The sequence below is a fragment of the Salminus brasiliensis genome, chromosome 9 (assembly GCF_030463535.1).
Source record: "Salminus brasiliensis chromosome 9, fSalBra1.hap2, whole genome shotgun sequence".
NCBI classification, from domain to species: Eukaryota; Metazoa; Chordata; class Actinopteri; order Characiformes; family Bryconidae; genus Salminus; species Salminus brasiliensis.
Window position 1 is genome coordinate 27604314 of NC_132886.1, and position 7114 is coordinate 27611427.

Genomic DNA, 7114 nt, shown 5'->3' on the forward strand with positions numbered 1-7114 from the left:
TTTGTAAATAATATTAATAACAATAACAACAATAATAATGACAACAGTAATAACATGTCAAATGGAAAATCATCCATAACGTTTATGTTTAGAAAGGTCTTCAAGAAACTCTCACAGATCTGATTCATTTCATTTGCTAAAAATGGAAACTCAGCACAGACGGTTAATGTTCATCTAGCTCCTCTAGTAGCCCCAAGCACACACGTTAGAGATGGAGCTCATAAAACCTGTCAAACTGAATAACTGTAAGATGAGAAGAAGATATACAGCAGATAGACGAAGAATACAGCAGCAGCTCTGACTCTAATGAAGATATAAATAAAAGAGTTACTCACAGAGCAGCACAGAGAGTGGACTGACCTCCATACTGTCTCACTGACCACTGACTGACTGACTGACTGACTGACTGGCACAACACTTGACATGACATCCTGAACCTCTCTCTCTCTCTCTCTCTCTTTACTATACCTACCTTTTAGTACAATACACTGTATAGTATGGAGTAAATATGTTTTATCGTTTGTTCACCATCAGTGGAATTCCCCATTAAAACCCTTCCAGACTCGTGCAGCAGCTAAGAGAAACTGCCTAAAGGAATCACAGCTGACCCGTTAGCGGTCATTATCTGCATTGGTCCAGATACTGGACATTAAATATCACTACATTTTAGAGCATCTTCAATTGCATGAGTTATACAGTCGTCTTGCTCAGTGTTTCTTGATCCTGCACACTTTCACCTGTTTCCTGCTCCAACACACCTGATCCAGGATGGACTCAGTAATCAGGACCTGAGCAGGATCTGGTGGGATTAGCAACATTTAAAGCCATGCAGGGTCAAACCACAAACACCTTTCAGCTCCTCAACAAAATATGTCATTTGACCAGGGGTGCTCAAACTTATTAAGAGTAATAAAACAATTTAGTAAAAAATCATGTCTGATCTCACTTTACATTAGCTTCTTTAGTCATGCCACCTTTCACTCAGAAAGTATGGAAAATAATACAAATTATTATTATTATTATTATTATTATTATTATTATTATTATTATCATTATTATTGTTATTGATCAGCTTACATTTTCTTCACCAATTGAATGTTTTTTAATGATTTGTGGCTTTAATATAGGTCTTAGGTGATGTATGCAGTCAAAGGACTTTCCTCAGGTAGTCAGATTGTATAAATCAGTATAATAATAGTGTTTTCATATGTGTTATATATCTACTTAATTAAGACGTACTGATCTGAGTTGACCCTGTTGACCTGCTGTTTCAGGTTTTGACTGCGCTTGAACTCATCTGTAAAGTTTGTGTTTGAGCAGCTCTTTAGGAAACCCTCACTAAACTGATTCTTTCTTTTCTGATATTCTTGGATTCTTACTGGTTTATGGTGTTTAAGGTGCTAGAACTGGACCAATCAGTAAACACAGATAACTTTTCACTAAATATATTCTTTCAGCTCCTCAGAGAGCAGAGAAGGACGTCAAATGTCAAATCACAAACACCTCAACAGCTGATCTCTCCATCTAGGTGTGTGGAAATGTGACTGTGGGATGGTTCCCAATGTCTTTGTGATTCACTTTTTGATTCGTGATTTACATTTAGTTGATTTTGCAAGATAAATTTCATGCTGAATAAAACAACTCACCATTTACAGTCCATTTCTGTTAATCTGATCCTCAGTTTCTTTTATTTATAGAAGTATTCTGTATAAAAGATAGACTGATTCTGATTCTTATTAAGGTATTAGTTGTTTAAGATAACTGTGCAGCTAAAACAATGTGTGTTTTTAAAAGATAAACTGTCTATATTTCTGTATTTGTTAATATGATAACACAATATATGTGTACATATTGTCATAGACTGAAGTTAAAATTTATTATTAGCTGGTTTGCGTTTGATAAGATCTAGGATTGTGTCACAAGAAGTGCATTATTATATATAAATAAAACATTACATTGTATTTCTTTTTAACTAAATACAGAACTATTTTGAGTGCATGAAGCCTAATGTCAGCCACCGAGCACACAGACACCACAGTATAATTAGACTGTGAGTTCATATTCAAAACAGGATGTGATAAATGGATGTAATATGCTTTTAAACATGAGTGTGTCGTCACCACTGTTTCACTAGAACAGAAAGCAGACCACAAGATCCACAATAACACTCTGCCCCCAGCTCTCTGAAACTGTTTATTTTGGGTACAGATTAGACTGATAAAGTTCACAAACATCCTACTTAAATACATGAACAGTGAGAAGCTCTCCTAGTGCTTTGTATCTGTGTTTGAGAGTGGAATTTACTATCCAATGCTAAACAATCAGCTAATCACCACTTTATCAGCTTTTCTGTTAGGTATTCTCAAAATTATAACATAATTAATGCTGTAGAGAATTGCCTGTCCCCTTATCAGTTAAAAAACAACATCATTTTCTTGGGTTTGAGAACAGCCCATTCTGCTTTTCATGACTTAAAGAATGCTTTTGCTCAGAGAATTTTGAAACATTTTGAAACATCCTGACCCTTCAGAGCCTTTCAGTGTCAGAGTGGATGTCTCTGAGGTAGGGGTTGGGCCTGAACTGTTCCAACGTATGTATGAATTTAACTATGGTACTGGGGACATAGAACTTTTTGCCATGAAACTAGCATTTGTGGAGTGGCTCTATTGGTTGAGGGTTCTAGACAACCCTTCTAAGACTTAATTTATTGTAAGAATTTAGAGTATATTCGTAAAGCTAAGACATTAACCCTTAGAATTAGCATGCCTTCGAAGCAGAGACCACCAGAATATTCTGCCTTCAGATGTGTTTTAGCTCCCATTTGATGGGAGGTAGATGAGGAGATACATTGTGCTTTAGAGATTTCCCGTTATGTCTGGGTGTCTGCCAAAGACATCCAGGATCTTAAGACACCCACTGCTGCTTTAAAGCATTGGAGTGTAAGCCTGCCCCAAACACAACCTTGAGATTATAAATCTGCCAGCTAACCTCAGTAATGTCAAACGTCACCTAAATCCCAAAAAGATTGGTCTTCAGTGTAAAGCGTCTCATTCTAACTGTCAAAACAATTCAGTTACATTTCTTCTTACAAAAAAAAAACACAATTAGTTTGTGCACATGAAGCCTCATCGCAACAACCGAGCACAAAGACACCAGAATATAATTAGACTATGAGTTAATATTGAAACCAGGATGAAATATTGTGACTTTTTTAAAACATGAGAGTGTCTAAACACATGTCAGACCACAGAATCCAAAATAACATTCTTTGAAACTAGCTGTGTATTCTGGGTAGGTTTGACTAATAAAACCTCCTACTTAAAAGTATGAACAGTGAGAAGCTCTCTTAGTGTTTAGTTTCTGAGGGTCTTAATTACTTTACTCCACTAAATAATCAGCTGATCAACTAATAACAGCATGTATTCTAAACATTTTGCTAAGGCAGTACATGTCACATGAAACAGCGCTCCATTTCCTTCTGTTTCTTTTCATCTGATTAATATCTGTTCACTTGATTTAAATTATTTACAGGTGAGTGTAATGAAGGGTGAATGTTGATGTTAGTGGGTTATTAAAGGCTGAGGTAAAGTATCTTATACAAACCATTACTTAGAGATTCCTGGAATCACATAATAGTAACCAGTGTGCTAATATACAGAGAACATAAACATAACAGGACATTGTATATAGACACTAACGTCACGAGACAGAGGTGGACGCACTTGCTGGATCTTTTAATGAAACAAACCAAACAGAAACCAAACAAGTAAAAAGCTTACCAAATAAACCACACAAGAATCCCATAAACAGGCCAACTCAACAAACCGTGAAACTGACATGCACAAGCACAATGCACAACATGCACAAGACCAGACAAGGGACAACTGAAACAACGGGGTGCTTATACAGACACTAACAAGGGAGTTACGAGAAACACCTGGGACTAACAAGGGGGCGTGGCTACAGAGGAGACACTGGTGGACAGGTGTAGCTAGGGCAAACAAGACACAAACAGATCAAAACAGAAGTAGAAAAGGAGGAGGCCAGAAAAGCGCACAGGGGTTCAGATAGAAAACAGGACAGACACATGGGCAGGACGCTGGACAGGGAACACGGCACAAGGCGGGACATTAGACTGGACAGAGGGACCTGAATCAAGACAGTGACGGGGACAGTAACAACCACAGAGATTGGTACGGGGACTAAACCAGAAACAGGGACAGACACAGAAACAGGGTAGTCCCAGGACTGGGCCTAGGTGCAATCCGAGGGGCCAACCAGGGTGCAGTTCTGTGGGTGGGCACCCCCTGCACAGGAACAGGAGCGGTGGGCACTGCTTGCCTTGGGGCAGTCACAGACGCCACTGCTTGAACAGAACCAGAAACAGGGGCAGCTGGCACTGCTGGCTTGGTAGTAGGTGCAGATGCCACTATCTGGACAGGAACAGGGCCAGCTGGCACTGCTGGCCTGGTCGTAGGTGGATGGGGCCATGGAGACAGGAACAGAGGCTGAAAGCCTGGGCACAGACACTGGAGCCGGGATCTTGGGCGCAGACACTGGAGCCGGGGAATGAGGGAGAGACCTAGGAACCCTGCCTTCACTGTCTCTTGTGGCATCGGGTGGAGGGCTCTTTCTCCTTCCATACATACCCAACCGGGGGTCCCAGAGGGGGCGGGTCCATCTAAGAGCACATCTGGAGCAGGAATTATCCGCTACGTCCATTTTCTGGTCTGGTTTTCTGTCACAGTTTGTCACGAGACAAACTAATCATTTAATACAGGCAAAATAAAACAAACCAAACAGAATAGACAGATACATAGACAGACAGATGGGCAAATACTGCATTGATCCCGAAGGAAAGCAGCCAGTAGCAACAGTCCCCTGTTGTGCTCCAGTCCTTCAGCCAGACATTCTGAGATCTGCCAGTGAGGTAGTCAGTGAACATGCACCTGGTCGCCTGGATCACTGACTACCTCACTGGCAGACCTCAGTATGTCAGGCTGAAGGACTGTACATCAGAGACTGTGGTCAGCAGAACAGGAACATCACAGGGGACTGTACTTTCCCCTGTGGTGCATGTTGAACCTGGAGTCTGAGGTGGTGTAGAAGCAGGCGTTCCAGGGTCCACATGCCATATGTTAGTGTGACTGGCCTGAAGTTAAGTAAGTTTACTGGGTCGCCCCTTCTTGGGTACTGGAACCAGACACGATGTCTTCCACAGTGTGGGGACCCTTTCCAAGTGCAGACTCAGGTTGAAGATGTGCTGTAGAGGAGCACCCAGCACAGGACTTCAGTAGTCTGGGACACACTCTGTCTGGTCCAGTTGCTTTTTTGAGTCTCTTCAACTCACCTCTAACCTGGTCTGCAGTGAAGGCTAGCAGAGGGGGGAGAAGGAGAAGGAGAATTTGTTTGGGGGGGGGCTTCAGTGGTGCTGCAGATCAGATCTAATGAGTTAAAGTGTGAAGGGGTGGAGCGGGGGCTGTATTGTCTGTGCTGTCAGTATGAGAAGGTGAGGTGTTAATGTCCAGACAGACAGAGACTGAAGTATCAGAAACCGGTTGTAGAAGCTACATACTCCTCTGCGTACAGCCTGTGATGGTTCTCATACCATTCCATACCTCCCTCATGTTATTTTCCCTCAACATCTGCTCCACCTTCTTCTTGTAAGACTCTTTGGCCTCTCGCAAATGGACTTTGAGCTCCCTCTGTACGCTCCTGAGTTCCTATTGGTTGTTGTCTTTAAAGCCCCTTTTCTTCTTGTTCAGAAGGTCTTTAACACTGCTGCTTATCCAGGGCTTGTTGTTACACTGCCCAGAGACAAGAATCTTAGCAAACAATATTCATATTACTCCCCATACCAATAATCATATTCTCACATTTTATGGGATTTATGACTATTTTAATGAATAAATTACACATGGTGTTCTGAAGGCTTATGGCGATCCTTTTTCCTGTTCTGCTACCTGATTGTACCCATTTGCCAATTTGTTGGTGAAAAAGAACATTGCTCCTTTATAAGGCATCAAAGCTCTCATCAATCCAAGGGAATGGAAAATAGCTATGCTTTGTTTTTGAGTTTAAACTTCTATAGGAAAGGCAGGAAAAAGCTTTTTTTTCTTTCTATCCATGGTGATTTGTTCAACACTTGTTCAATTTTACTTTATATGGATTATCAGAACTACAAAATTATCAAGATGCAAATCACTCTTAACACTTTTAAGTATAGAAAGGCTAGATCAGGCTAGAAAGCCTGTCTTGTTCCAGTATGGAGAAGAAAAAGGATTTTTCTTCCAAAGCGATTTCAAAGCAATACCATATCATCTGTTAAACATTGGAGGCATTGTTATGAAATGGGCATGTAGGGCTGCCAATAGAACTGGGTCATTGGTGTTTATTGGTGATGTGACTGAGCTTCTAAGGGCAAAGAACTGGAATGTACTGATCTCAACCTAATTGTGCGTGATTTTCACATAACAGATATTTCACAGAGAACAGATATACCTACAACCAAAGGTAACACTCCTTACCTGAATAATTTTGTTAGTTTGTTCAATCATTTTTAAATTGATTTTCTAAATAGGTTATATTAAACCTACTGAATAAAAAAAAGCATCCTGAGCAGCTGCGTCACTGTCTGGTTTGGGAATTACAATGTCTCTGACAATGTCCTCCCTTCGGCAAACAGTGAGGACAGCTGAGAAGGTCATCAGGGTCTCTCTCCCCTTTATAATGGACATTTACACGAAGCACTGCCTTCAAAGCCACCAGCATTGTGGATGACATAATGTCTGTTGTATTTATCATATTTATTGTATTTTTCTGATTCCATGTTTGCACTTTATATACATATGTACTGTATTGTTTCTGTCTTTGTTGTGAGTCCTGGTGTACTTGTACTTGGAATGACAATTAAAGCCTCTTCACTTAAAGCTTAAAGTTCTTTTTATGTGGGAAAGTAAAATGAGATCACATATGATCACTCTGGGGACACATTTTAATGAGAAGTGTAAACAGAATCTGGTTGAAGTATGTCCAGAAACTATCCAGATACAAAATGAATGTTAATGACAGATATAAGCATAACCTGAGATTTTGGATTATATATTTTTGTTAT